This window comes from Electrophorus electricus, chromosome 4, assembly GCF_041902795.1.
Source record: "Electrophorus electricus isolate QZ-2024a chromosome 4, ASM4190279v1, whole genome shotgun sequence".
In the NCBI taxonomy this organism is placed as follows: domain Eukaryota; kingdom Metazoa; phylum Chordata; class Actinopteri; order Gymnotiformes; family Gymnotidae; genus Electrophorus; species Electrophorus electricus.
In genome coordinates this window covers 28479900-28495355 of record NC_137500.1, presented here as the reverse complement: position 1 = coordinate 28495355, position 15456 = coordinate 28479900, and the positions used below count along the sequence as shown (strand labels likewise).

Sequence of the window (15456 nt, the reverse complement as noted above, 5' to 3'; positions counted from 1 at the left end):
CACAACTATCCCAAAAACATGGTAGAAAAACCTCCCAGTTCCTAAAATGTTAGCTAAAATCAATGCCGAGTTTTGGATTTAAGTGTGTAATAATAATTATCACATGACCAGCAACACTAACCTACAATGCATTCAGTACAAAATAATACATAGAGTACATTATACTACACATTAGATGTTTAAAATGGGACTCAAACTCAGTAACCTGTACATAGTTTACTCAAAACACAACTCACAGTTATATTCACGCCACGTGGCAGTGCATACCTATCAACCAGTTTGGCAAGATGTTATCACCTACATATCCCATGCTTTAAATAACTCTATCCATCCAACACCATCTTTATGTCTCCTAGCAAACATATCAACCAATATGCCAATAGAAAATACAGGATACTATATATAATATTAATGATTGCCAAAAAACATACAATACATTAGTATTATCCACTGGATCAATTAATCTATCTATTAATCATATTATCATTATATTATAATAATAATAATCATTATTATAATATAATGATAATAATAATCAGTATTAATAAAAATCTATTAATAAACTATATACAAATGGAACAATTATCAAATGAATCGATAGGGTTAGAGTAAACCCAAACTAGACTGTTGGTTAACAAATAGATTGTCAGTTTTCAGAGCAGAACTAACAGAACTTTTAAAGATTTTCAGAAGAAGAAAAAAAACTACCTCCCTGTAGGACTTCACCAAAGGGTTAAAACGACATGTTGAGCTGGAGGTTTGTGGAGAACAGGCCACGGTGTCAGAACTGCATGTCTTACTCTGCAGGTCCAAGATTTGAGGTTCCAGACCATTCTGCAGGTCTTCTTCACCTGGGTTCTGAGTCAGTCCTCTGTTTCTGTTCCACAGCTGTATTGAGATTCCTAACCTACACACATAACCACACAAACACACCCACCTCGCACACATACACACAATCACCCCCCCCCCACACACACACACACAGACAGATCAGCTAAGAACCAATCAACAGTAGACCAGCCCAGTGGACGAACAGCAGCATTTGTGGGTTATGGCACCCCCTACCTGTTCAAGCAACATCTCCTCCTCCACCACTACCTTCCTTTTTGTCGTCTCCTGATCACTGGGACAGAACTGCACCAACATCCACCTCAGATGTGTCCACCTTAACGATAAATGGAAGCTCTACATCAGGGAGCCGAAGAATAGGAGCCGTGATTAGATGGCACTTTAGTTCTTTGAACACCTTCTGGCCTTCGTTGGACCAGCAGAACCAACCAGATGCCTTCCTGGTCAACATGGTCAGTGGGGCTGCAACTGTTCTAAAGTTGTTCACGAACCTGCGGTAAAAGTTTGTGAAGCCCAGGAAGTGTTGAACCAGATAACAGGTGGGTCTAGGACAGTTCTCCACAACCCATGCCTTGGCAGGATCCATGCATAACATGTTGTGGGAGACGACAAATCACAAAAAGGAGATGGTTTGCGCATGGAATGTGGACTTCTCCAGCTTGATGACGAGCTGGTTCTCGAGCAGGAGCTGGAGGACCCGGCTAATGTGGGTAACATGTTCGTCTACCGTTTGGCTGTATATCAAAATGTCGACTAAGTAGACGAACGCGTACCTGTCAAGGGTTTCCCTTAAGACCTCATTGATGTACTGTTGGAAGACAGCAGGTGCGTTCATCAACCCAAATGGCATAACAAGGTATTTGTAGTGCCCAGAGGGGGTGATGAATGCTGTCTTCCTCTCGGATTCTCACCAAGTTGTAGGTGGTTATTTTGATGACTCTAGAAAAGCATCCATTCACATCCAGTCTTATTTTTCCATCATTTAGGTTCCATTACAGCTCATCTACTACAGAAGAAAAAGTAAAAAAAAAAAATGCCTTTGATTTTTGGGGTGTATAATGTGTATTTTGATACTGGAGATTCATTTTCAGTCATGCTCTACATTTCCTGATTCACTTGGGTCTTGTTTAATAAATTGAACAGTTTTGAGCGTTTACATAAAATTAATCATTAGCTACACAATATTTGCCACTAGGTGTCCTAGACATCTCCACAGTGTCCAAAAAAACTCTCCAAAAAGTCATCAGTCACTATACATCGTGTGTTCATGATTCTTTTGCTAAATCTTCACTACATTGTGAGGCAAGTTAATAAAAGACTTTTAATTTTCTCCAAAAGGCCTTTTGGTTACTGCTACCACTGCTATGCCGATAACACTCAATTATTTCTTTCTTTTCCACCCTCTGACACGCAGGTCTTCAGACGTATCTCAGTATGCTTGGCTGACATTGCGTCATGGATGACAGCCCACCACTTGAAGCTCAATCCCAGTAAAACCGAGCTTCTGTACATCCCAGGAACTCCCAGCCCTTACCATGACCTCACGGTTTCCTTCAAGAACTCCCTGGTATCCACATCCAAAGCTGCCAATAGCCTGTGCATTACTTTGGACAACTAGTTGTCTCAACTCATATTTAAAATCTAACGTGGTCTTGCAGAATTCTGCTTTGTAATATATGAAGGATTCGGCCCTTTGCAGTTTAGTGTCAGTGTCATATAAGAAAGGGAAGGAGTGTGTGTGTGTGTGTGTGTGTGTGTGTGTGTGTGTGTGTGTGTGTGTGTGTGTGTGTGTGTGTGTGTGTGTGTGTGAGTGTGAGTGTGAGAGAGAAACAGAGACAGAGAGTTAGAGTGTGTGTGTGTGGGTGTGGGGGTGGGGGTGGAGATTTATTCTGCCCATGTCCTTCTCTCAGGTTCTGGTCAGGCTTCAGCCAAGGCAGAGATTGGGTTCTGAAAAGCACTCACTCCTCACCATATTATGCAGACTTTATCATCATCATCATCATCATTATTATTGTTTGTTTGTTTGTTTAGCTCAAGCCTTTGCAGTGTTCTACTTGTTGCTGGGAACAGCATGATACAGTCTGACATCTGGAATCTCTATGCTTGATGTTTTTCTGCCCTGCAGGTAAGTTTGCGTGTGGACATGTGTGTGAATGTATGTGAATGTTTATATGTGCGTGTACATGAGTGTGTATGCACATGTTTGTTTTTGCAACTATGCTCTCTAGCTCTAGCATAGCTATGTTCTCTCTCTGTCTCTCCACAGATGCAATACAGGTATGAGGAAGCCTATCCTTCTCCTTCTCTTCTTCCTCTTGCTGGGTTTTAGTGAGTCTGCATTCCTGAGTCACTACAACTCAAAGCATCTCATGTCCTAGCTCCTGTGTGGGGAAAAATGTAAAGCAACACATAAAAGACACAATGACAGGAACGCACATGCACCAGTGCAGTGTGAGCTGACAGGTGTGCTGGTAGCAGTTAGGAAATGACAGCAGGTGTATTGGTAACAGATGTTGTGATGACTGGAATGTTAGTGACAGGTGTGTAGCTGACAGGTGTGTTATTTTTTACAGGAGCATGGTACTGGTACTTGTTTGTCAATGAACAACTGTTAGACACTGCAGAAAAGAATAACTATTGATCCCACGCAGCTCAACACACCTGTCCAAGCCCCTCTGGATGTAGGTACTCTCACTGGTTGAAGAGTCACTGCAGGACCGACAATATATATATATATATATATATATATATATATATATATATATATATATATATATATATATATATATATATGTCTCATACATATATATATGTCTCATATGTATGTTAGGCATATGTATTAATGTTATGCATTATGCTGTGTGGGTTTTAAAAATATTGTATTTTAACCAAAGTTAAATACATGTAGCACAATAATAATAGTTTTAATTAATAATTTTATTAATAATGATTAATAATTTCCCTTACCATAGAGCTGCTCCTTTTTAAGGGACCAGAGAGCAAATCCTCCACTTGCTTACTAGAGTCACTGCCCACACTTTCTTAAGGAAATAATACCTGAAGTAATTGAACCTTTACTAAATTTAATAAACTCCTCCATGAACATTGGCTACATTCCTAAAACATTCAAATTAGTAGTAATTAGACCACTTATCAAAAAAATCTAACCTTGACCCATGTGAGCTGTCAAACTACAGGCCAATTCCAAACCTTTTATTTATTTCCAAGATCCTAGAAAAAGCTGCAGCTCAGCAGCTCATATCTGAATCAGAATCAGATAAATTAAGTCTTTCAGTCAGGGTTTAGGACTAATCATAGTACAGAGACAGCATTAATTAAAGTAGTTAATGACCTGTTGTTGGCTTCTGACCAGGGTTATGTCTCTTTTCTTATATTACTTGATCTGGGTGCAGCATTAGACACTATAGATCACATCATTTTACTATATAGACTCAAAAACGTTGTTGGGATTAGGGAAATAGCACTTTCCTGGTTGAAATCTATCTAGCTGGTCGCTACCAGTTTGTTCACATAAATGGAGACCTCTCAGCACACAACGTTTATTTTGTCCCACAAGGATCTCTTCTAGGGTCTTTGCTTTTTTCTTTATATATGCTACCACTAGGTGACATTATACTGTCCTAGTTTTCACTGCTACACAGATGGTACTCAGCTATATGTCTCAGCCAAGCCACAGGACCTACATTATCTTAGTATTACTGACAAATGCATAAAGGACTTCAGACACTGGATGTTGAGGTACTTTCTCTTACTTAATCCTGACAAAACAGAGGTGCTTCTATTAGGCCAAGAGACAGCTAGGTCCTTGCTCTCTAATTACTCAGTGAACCTCAATGGTCTCCCAATCACATCTTCTCTAACTGTTATGGATCCTGGAGTTATTATGGATCCCAGTCTCTCGTTCGAAGCTCATGTAAATATTTCTAGGACCACCTTTCTTCACCTCAGGAACATTTCAAAGATTAGGAACATGCTCTCCTCACATGATGCAGAAATGCTAGTCCATGCATTTACCACTTCCAGACTGCACTACTGTAATGGCTTACTATCTGGCTGTACCATTAAGTGCCTAAACAAACTCCAGCTAGTTTAAAATGCAGCAGCTTACCACTTACTAACTTACTAGATCTGAGTGCAGCATTTGACAGTATAGATCACATTATTTTAACATCATTTAAAAATGTTGTTGGGATTAGGGGATGGCCCTTTCCTGGTTTCCCTTATCTAGCTGGTCGCTACCAGTTTGTTAACATAAATGGAGACTTCTCAGCACACAACGTTAGTTGTTGTTGCTAAGTTTGGCTAAGGAAGCCATTGTATAGTACTGTTAGTGCTGAATTTTGATTTGGGCCATTTTTCATACATTTGGTAAAACTGTGAACACAGTATTTTCCACTAGGTGTGCTAGACATCTCCAATGTGCCCCAAAACCTGATTATAACACGCAAGCGCTGGCTGCAGAGTTATAAGTGGCTAAAGGGAAAAACAAACAAGGCAAGTGAAGTGTCTACATTACATTTACGGCATTTAGCAGATGCTCTTATCCAGAGCGACTTACAAAAGTGCTTTGTCATTTACTCATAGAATATATCCAAGTAGTAGGTTAGAATTAAACATACCAATGAATACTGTAGAATACAGGGATGAATGCTGATACCTAGAAGTGCAAAATACATAAGGTCTATCTTAAACAATGAAAAGTGCTATAAACAATAAGTGCTAGAGTTTGTTAAAAAGCATAAATAATGCCCTACAATAAGTACTAAATTAGTCAGTCAATAAGGGAGCAGTGTCAGTTGTCTTCCGTCTGCGATTGAAGACTGCAGTTGTCTATATGGGTCTTCAGTCTGCGATTGAAGACTGCAAGGGACTCTGGTGTCTGGACAGCAAGCGGGAGTTCATTCCACCATCTTGGAGCCAGGACAGAAAATAGTCTTGATGCTTGTCATCCATGAGACCTGAAGCAAGTCAGTCAAACATGCCGAGATGCGTCTGGAGACCTGCATGTCAGAGGGTGGAAAAGAAAGAAATAATTGAGTTTCATCGGCATAGCAGTGGTAGGAGAAACCACGAGAAGATATTACATCACCAAGAGAATGAGCATACAAAGAAGAGAAGGGGGCCCAATACTGAGCCTTGTGGAACACCAGTGGAGAGTCTGCACGGTTTGGACGTGGATCCGCTCCATGTCACCTGATAGGACCGTCCGTCCAGATAGGACTGAAACCATCTCCAAGCATCTTCTTGAGGATTGGTACCACCCTGGCGGTTTTGAATGCAGTAGGCACGTATCTAGAAGATAAGGAGTTGTTGATGATGACAGAGCTTAAAGGAAGCAGATCTCTTGCGATTGTCTGGAACAGAGCAGAAAGAATCGGACCCAGCGGACATGTAGTCGGATTGCTGGAAGTCAGGAGTTGAAGAATTTCATCTGTGGAGAGAGGAGAAAAAGAAGTCAGAGAGTTGGATGTTGGGGAATGCACATTAGTTGGAGGAGTGGGAACAGGAAAAGGACTGGTGGATTGCTGCAACCTTCTCCTCAAAGAAGGTGATAAAATCTTCCGGAGTAAGAGATGAGGAAGGTGGGGGGAATTAAGGGGAGAAGAAAAAATTGTGACGAGTTTGCGTGGATCAGATGATGATTCGAATTTCTCCCTGTAGTAGGATGACTTTGCAGATATTACTTCCAGTGAGAACTTGGAAAGGAGAGACTTGTATGAGCTAATATCTGAATCTATGCAAGATTTCCTCCACCTCCTCTCTGCAGTCCTTAGTTCTCTCCTGTGGCAGAGAAGTGTTTCTGTTAGCCAGGGGGCAGGTGGGGAGGACTTAGCGGGTATAGAGCAGAGAGGGCACAGAAGAGTCATTGATGAGGAGTGTAGAAATGAAAGTATTTGTAACTGTATCCAAAGAGAGAGAGAATAGAGGGTCAGGATGAGGAAGGGTGGACAAAATAGTAGAAGGGAAGAGGGAGTTATGGAGTGCAGATTGCGACGGAGGAAGGAGGAACATGTTGGAGAGGACCGGATGGAAAGAGAAGGAAGGGAGAGAGAGAAGGATAGAAAGTGATGGTCCGAAAGGTGGAGGGGGATGACTGCGATGTCTGATGTTGTGGTGGTACGGGTGAAGATCAGGTCCAGAACATTGCCCGCTTTGTGAGTCGGAGGAGAGTGGTTGAGGCTGAGGTCAAATGCTGACAACAGCGGAAGGATGCAGGAGAAATGCAGCTTGTCTGATGGAAGGTTGAAGTCACCAAGGAGAATGAGTGGATTTCCTTCAATAGGGAAATGACTCAGAAGGATGTTGAGCTCATCAATGAAGTGATCTAGGGAATCTGGAGGGCGGTAGATGACAATGATAAGAAGTTTAGTGGGGAAAGACACTGTAATGGCAAGAAATTCAAAAGAGGAGATGGAAAGTGTAGAGAAGGAAAGTGGAGTGAAACGCCACTCTCGGGACATTAGTAAACCTGTGCCACCACCCCTGCCAAGACGCCTTGGAGAATGCAGAAATGAAAAGGCAGAGGACAGGGCAGCCGGAGTCGCCAAGTTCTCAGGGGTGATCTATGTTTCTGTCAGAGCCAGGAAGTGTAGGGATGCTAATGCTGAGATGAAGTCAGCCTTCTGGACAGCAGATTGGCAGTTCCAGAGCCCTCCTGCCACCACATTTCAGATGCTTGATTTGTGGATGTATGAGATAAAGGATTGAAATAATATGAGAAGATACTTAGTGAAGTCCTGTAGGTGAGATGTAGATGAACTGATTGAGAACACCACCAAACCTCCTCTAGATGTTGATTACCGCTGTGAGTAATTACCGCTACCAAGCAACTAACAACTAGGTTTAGACAGCAAGCCTTGAATTTCACAGAATCTAAGACAAAAGTAAGTGAACTCAGAGCCTACCTTAACCAACCAGATGATAATCCGAGACAAACCAAAGCACACATCTAAGCATCCTCTATTTATTGAAAACATTTACTGAAAACGCTATTTATTGAAACAGCTGCTAATCACACCACTTGTGCCTGGAAAACATTTGTGAAGTAATTTGATAGCCCCACCGCCCCTTCCCCATTCACACCTTGGTGAGAATTGCTGTCACTCAAGGACAATAGGTCTTCATTGGCCCAACAGAAACCACAGAATCCTCTATTCAGGAACACTGCTATGTGAGTAACATCCATTTTGTAGTAACTAAAGGCTTGCGTATTTTGTGTTAGGCTACAAAGGAAAAGAACTTATAAAGTATAAAGCTCGTTGGCTTTGGAGAACACTGGAGCGTCTCATACAGGGACCTGGACGAGGCCAAGGAGAGAGAGAAGAGGCGCTATGTACTGAATTTATGCAAAACAAACAGAGCAGCGGTGGAATGTGGAACATTGTGCAGTTGCATGCGATGTTTTGTTGATCCAGCTACGTCCAGCGGCAGAAGGTCAAGCCTGGGAGCAAGATGTAGGTGCTGTAAAAGTACATCCAGCACAGAGACATGAAGGAAAGTGAGACATGAAGGTGAGTTGTCCTGCTAAATGGACTGAGTGAACTACACAAGTATAAAATTGAAGGTCTGTCTTGTTGTTTGGCCTGATTGTCACTTGTTTTGTTGTAATGCATTGTAATGCATTGTAATGGAAGTGGTAAGTTAGGTGATATGAGATGGTGGTGTTAGAATAGTCTCTATTTCACCCTGCACGGCCATTAATTTATGCTGCATTTAATCATTAAATGCATGTTAAGTAGTGTTCTTCACTTTTGTTGGCTAAAACTGTTGGCTAAACTTCATTTCATCTGCTTATTTCATTAACATATCTGCACATAATGACATAGATTTGCTTGGCACTGCTGTCGTCATCGAGGGGTGGGTTGGAAGCAACTCACACTTCAGTAGCACTTGATGCTTTTAGGTGTAAGTAGCATTAGATACATTCAGGCTTCTTGGCTGTGTCAGTCGTCTCCGCAGGTTGATGTACAACCATGTTGTGATGTTAAGTGATATGTTTGCCCTTTTCTAAGCTCATTAATGTGTGTTGTTGCAGCTCCCTCTTCCTCTGCACCACCCCTGTGCTCCCTGTTGACAGTTGGACCGAAAAAGCAGCCTTCGCAAATGCAACCGGTGCCCACTGCTGTGGTGAGTAGCAGCACCCTGCCTCTGGTGCTTTTGTCGTAGGTTCAGGAAAACGCCAAGCCCATATTCATGATGCCTCTGTTTGTTTGTTTAAGGTGCTTCTGCCCAAGGGCTGGAAGCAGATGCAGAGGGTCAGCTGGGCGCTCTTCACCAGAAAGCAGTCTGAGAGGCTGGCACTAACCAATAGGCTGCGTCTGTGTTTGGCCACAGCCGATTTTGTGTGGTGCACTTCTGCACAGCAGCAGCGGGGAAGACCGTGGACCAGTAGAAGGAGATGAAGAGAGGAGATACTGGATAGGGTCAGTGATCTGCTGACCACCCCACTCACCCCATTGTAAATAGTTGTATATAGTTTTATACTTATTACTTTTTTCATTATTTGTTCTGTGTGTTGTGAATGAGTAATGTTTCGTAATCATTTGTACTTTCAAAAGTGAATGAGCACTGTTTAATTCTATATTATACTCCACAAAGTGAATGAGCACTGATTTATACTGTATTGTACTTCTCACAAAGTGATGCACACTGATTTATTCTGTTTTTCACTTCACAAAGTGAAGGAACACTGATTTAAACCACTTTGGATTTCACAATTTCAATGCACAGCAGTTAGTTCTGTATTCTATTGCACAAAGTGGATGAACACTGATTTATTCTGCTTTGTACTTCCCAAAGTGAACGAGCACTGATTTTATTCTGCTTTGTACTTCCCAAAGTGAACGAGCACTGATTTAAACCACTTTTTGCATTTCACAAATTCAGTGGGTAGCATTTTATTCTGCATTCTATTGCACAAAGTGAATGGGCACCGATTTAAAACGCTTTGTTCTTTAATAAAACATTTCTATATAAATCTTTGTTCAGATACAGGGAAAAACACAAAGAAAAAAAAAGGCTTTTTCAAACTGTGTGAATAAATGACCAGAGTGAAATTCAGCATCAGTTGAACATTACAGCCCCCAGATTAAATGTTTTTTTTCTCCAATTACTATCCTTTAAACTAAATGGTCTTCTACATGATAACTTAAACCTCCATATAATAAATCAGTCATTTAGCTGGAGCATTTGGACCTCACCATGTGTCTCTTGCACAAGCTGGATTTGATTACCTGCACTTGCACCTGAACAGTAAAAATATACGAAGAAATATTTTTACTAATCAAAGGAACAAGATAATGGATCTCTCTCTCTCTCTCTCTCTCTCATTATATATATATATATATATATATATATATATATATATATATATATATATATATATATATATACACACACACACACTGCCTGGCCAAAAAAAAGGTCTCACACTAGACCGCCTTGATTACAGCACGTGTTTTTGCTGTGGCATCATTTCCATAACCTTCTGCAATGTCACAACATGTATTTCTGTCCAGAGTTGTATTAATCCCCCCCAAGATCTTGTATTGATGATGGGAAATTTGGACCACTGTGCAAAGTCTTCTCCAGCACATCCCAAAGATTCTCAATGGAGTTCCAGTCATGGCCAATCCTTGTGTGAAAATGATGTCTCATGCTTCCTGAAACACACTTTCACAATTTGAGCCCGATGAATCCTAGCATTGGATTCATCTTGGAATATGCCCATGTTATCAGGGAAGAAAAAATCCATTGATGGAATAACTTGGTTGTTCAGAATATTCAGCTGACCTCATTCTTTGGGCACATAATGTTGCTGAACCTAGACTTGACCAACTGCAGCAACCCAGATCATACCACTGCCCCTACAGGCTTGTACGGTAGGCACTAGGCATGATGGGTGCATCACTTCAGCCGCCTCTCTTCTTACCGATGCACCCATCACTCTGGAACAGGATGGATGCATCAGACCACATGACCTTCTTCCATTGCTTCAGAGTCCAATCTTTATGCTCCCTAGCAAATTGAAGCCATTTTTGCCAGTTAGCCTCACTGACAAGTGATTTTCTTAACCCATTTTAGTAGTTTCAGCAATCTCCTTAGATGTTTTCTCTGCTTGATGCATGCCCATAATTTGACCCTTCTGAAAGAGATTAACATCTTTTCCACAACCACAGGATGCGTATTTCGACATGGTTGTTTAAAAAAAACGAGAAGCTACTCACTGCATCAGTTAGGGTTAAATAACTTGTTGCCAGCTCAGACATAATCACCGATGCAGTAATTATCCAATGGGAGGCTCTTACCTATTTGCTTAGTTAAATCCAGATGGTGTATATAACTCCCATTAGTGCATGGGCTAGGTACTACCATTACAGGCTTGAGCATTTTGGTCTGATACATTTAGTACACTTTTTGAGAACAGACCACAGGTTCTCAATGGGATTGAGATCTGGGGAGTTTCCTGGCCATGGACCCAAAATTTCAATTTTTTGTTCACCGAGGCACTGGGTTATCACTTTTGCCTTGTGACATGGTGCTCCGTCATGCTGGAAAAAGCATTTGACAGCTAACCCACTAGCAAGTATGGCCTTGGCATCCTAAGATGGCGGCTTCGTAGCTAGAAAGGTAGAACGCTAACTAGCTGTTTACCTAGCTAGCTACGGAAATTCTGTTTTAGGATTAATACAATTATGTCGGCATTAACAAGATTGCGAAGATTAATTAGGTACCTTGTTTCATTCTTTGGAAAGGTTCTATTTATAGCGACAGAGATGGCTATCTTATGTGCTGTTGTGTAGCTTAAACATTTTTTTTGCTGGGGCAGTGATAGCTCAGCGCTTAAAGTACTTGCCTAGTAAGCAGAAGGTTGCTGGTTCAAGCTTTAATCTTATGAATATACAGTGTTGCTTAGAATTTAAATGGGCTCTGCGGTCATTTGACATGTTTGAAGTAAAAAGACAAACACATCATATTACTGCAGATGTGCATATTTTATCGATCTTCTTTACTTCCTGCAGGGATTACAAAAAACGAGGACCCAATGCTATCTAGGGGAATCACCAAAGGTATTTCAACGCGAATGCCTCCCCCGTGTGGCGAACTGTTAACCCTGAGTGTGCATGTTAGTAGAGTTATGGTTACTGCACAATATTTTATCTTTTTATCGTTTATCTTTTTAACCTATCTTCCCTCCTTTTTTTAAAAACAAAGTAAAAATGTATTATATATATATATATATATATATATATATATATATATATATATATATATATATATATATATATATTACACACACTTGATTTGCCGTTTTCCTCACTTCATGTTATGGCCTGGAGCCTAAACAGTCATAATAATTTTCCATTAATAATTTTACAATAAGCATTTAAATATTATCTGGGAGATTATTTAATTAGAGTGCATATTCATAAAGCTTCTCAAAGCTTATCTAGGATTTGTTTGTCTGTTGTAAATAAGACAAATATGATCTTAGGTTAGCACTCATGCTTTGAGAAGCTTTAAGAATATGGGCCTAGATTAAGTCAAAACTTAGTTAGGCCTCTTTTCCCTGTAAACACTTTTTAGTTACCTCAGCACCACCTATGTTTCACACACATACTGTTAGCTTTAGGCTTTGAGTAAGTAGTATACTGGTAATGTTTTTGTTTAATAACGTCAATGGTTTTATACACTGAAATGGCCTGCACAGAACATGATGTGAGAAGTTGGTTACTAGATCACTCAGTTATGCTGCACAAAGCAGTACCTTTGACAATGGGACATGTATTAACTTATTAAACTTTCACCTCTGCCATGAGATGGTCCACAGTCTTCATCCGTAGATATAGACAGTGCAGATTTGGCCTCTTCTAAAAACTGTACATTACACCCACAAGAGCTGCAAAACTTTGGTGTTTTTTTCCAATCTGAAGCAACAGAAAGGACAAAACACTGTGATCTGAAAACAGAAGAAAATGGAAATATAATGCTCTATAAGTATATGTAACATTTAATATGAGAGTATTCTGACCAAACATGCTGCAATGAACAGGTGATGTCTTTAGGATATGCAAATTGTGGGGACATTCTATTTCATGAATTCTAATGTGTTATTTAAATACATAAATTATTACTTTTCTATTGGGGTTTTTTTTTTTTTTTTTTTTGCACTGTTAGAATAGATCTGTGTATATCTATGGTAAACTCTGGACATCAGTATCAGGCATGCTACAGCCCTAGCTACAAAATCCAGCTAATTTGCTGGTGTGAGATGATCTAATCTGGTCAATGATGGTCAAGATAATTGAAAAGATGTACATCCAGGCAATAGATATACCTTATGTTGTTAAAGCATCTGATTAAACTGGTAGACCAGCAAAGCTTACATTTTGGTTCAAGTTTGATGGTTTAGCTACAATTTCCAACTGGACAGCGGGTCCAGTAGCGTAAACAACTTGACCAAGTTGATCGAGCAGCAGAGTCATACTGGTCAAATCTCAATCTGATTATACTGGGCGACCAGTGTGTTCATTGGTCATGCTGGTCAACTATCTTGTTCTTATCTTATCTCAGGTGTGACGCTTATAGAGGCATGCATACAAAACACTCTAATTGTAGGTATTTAGCCAGAAACCAGAGTTGTATTATGCATTCTCTCATTAGGTTGAAAACTATTCTGTAAAATAGTAGCTAGCTAGCCAGCCAGCCAGGTATTTAGGCAGAACCTGAACTGTGTTAAATGGGATTTTTGTCGGCGTTTTTAAGGATGCGATATGTACAGCCTAGCATAAATAAATACGCAAGAATGTATAGCACGAATAGCCAGCCATGATAAAACCGTGGTAACCTAAAACCCTACTTTTAACTTGGTTGTTGCTGCTTCCCGATGGTCTCATTGAAGTCCACCGCGCTCCGTGTCCTCCGGAAGCAGCACTTCTGTTGTGTTGGGAATGGATTTGCGTGTTTTCTGAATTTGCACCGGGTTGTGTAGCCATTTTGATGAATGTGCTTTGTGCATTTGCGGCGCGTTTGTGAAATGTATCGCAAGTGTTATCATTTTGATGAATATGCTTTATGTATTTGCAGTGCGATGTGTCTTCCCGGCAACCGTAGTGGGTGTGGAGTGTGAATCACGTTCCAACTTTGCTAAACTGAAAATGTAAATAAAACAATTTCTCTCTACTACTTTATGTAGTATTCTTTAGAAAGGCTCTTCTTTCGCCACGTTTTCGGTTAAGCACGCATACTTAAGCAGAAATTCATTTCTTTAGCGATGGCTTCATGGAAATGTAACTGAAGTCCAACGACAACACATGCATTATTTTATATAAAGAAGAATTGATTTGCGGATCGATGCCTACTGTGTTTTCCAGTGTCAGCTCATGTTCTCCACTGGTCAATGCAGGAACATGGTTGAATATACGCAAATGCTTGATTTATGTCTGCCATGAACTACATGACACAATCTTAAAGCTACGTTTACCAAACTATAAGAAAAGGCTCTGTAGATTTTCTTATTCTTGGTACTAGTAAAGAGCCTGCACCTTTTGATCTAAGTATACATGGTGGATTGTAATGCACTAAGAGTTCTCTAAGGTACTGTGGGGCAAGACCATTCAGTGCTTTGTAGGTAATTAGAAGTATTTTATAATCAATATGAAATTTTACTGGGAGCCAGTGTAAAGTAGCTAAGATAGGCGTGATGTGGTCAAATGTTCTAGTTCTAGTAAGAACTCTGGCTGCTGCATTTTGAACTAGCTGGAGCTTGTTTAGGCACTTAATGGCCCAGCCAGATAGTAATCCATTACAGTACTCCAATCTTGAAGTAATAAATGCATGGACTAGCATTTCTGTATCAAGTGAGGAGAGTTTCTAATCTTTGCAATGTTCCTGAGGTGGAGAAAGGTGGTCCTAGAAATATTTACATGAGCTTCGAACGAGAGGCTGGGATCCATAATAACGGCAAGATCTTTAACAGTTAGAGAAGATGTGATTGAGAGACCATTGAGCTTCACTGAGTAATTAGAGGGCAAGGACCTAGAAAGTACCTCAACATCCAGTGTCTAAAGCCCTTTATGCATTTGTCAATAATACTAAGATTTATATTTATAATACTAACATTTACATTTATGGCATTTAGCAGCCGCTCTTATCCAGAGCGACCTACAAAAGTGCTTTGTCATTTACTCATAGAATACCCTAGTACAGTACAGTAGGTTAGAGTCCAACATACCAATGAACTAGAATACTGTAGAATACAGGGATCAATGCTGATACCTAGAAGTACAAAATATATAAGGTCTATCTTAAACAATGATAAGTGCAATAAACAATAAGTGCTAGAGTTTGTTAAACAACATAAACAATACCCTAAATTAGTCAATATGGCAGCAGTGTCAGTTGTCCTTTAAATTTTCTGAAAATAGATGGGTCTTCAGTCTGGGTTTGAAGACTGCAAGGGACTCTGCTGTCCAGACAGCAGACAGATGGTGGTTCATTCCACCATCTTGGAGCCAGGACAGAAAATAGACTCGATGTTTGTCGTCCATGAGTCCTGAAGCAAGGTATTTCAAGCTGGGCTGTACT

The 15456-nt window shown here is 40.3% G+C and overlaps 2 long non-coding RNA genes across 3 annotated transcripts; one reads left to right on the top strand and one right to left on the bottom strand.

The window, feature by feature from the left end:
• Positions 1 to 1082: 1082 nt before the first annotated feature.
• LOC113577955 (uncharacterized) lies at positions 1083 to 14034 on the bottom strand. Of its 2 annotated transcripts, XR_014123351.1 has the most exons (4): positions 13730 to 14034; positions 12678 to 12829; positions 5977 to 6162; positions 3851 to 5870 (listed from the first exon to the last, which is right to left on the bottom strand). It is a non-coding gene; the product is annotated as an uncharacterized LOC113577955 (long non-coding RNA). The 2 variants fall into 2 exon arrangements; XR_003410692.3 differs by lacking the exons at positions 3851 to 5870; positions 5977 to 6162 and adding an exon at positions 1083 to 1165.
• LOC145657653 (uncharacterized) lies at positions 8060 to 10127 on the top strand. The gene is made up of 3 exons (XR_014123528.1): positions 8060 to 8381; positions 8906 to 8997; positions 9090 to 10127. It is a non-coding gene; the product is annotated as an uncharacterized LOC145657653 (long non-coding RNA).
• Positions 14035 to 15456: the final 1422 nt, after the last annotated feature.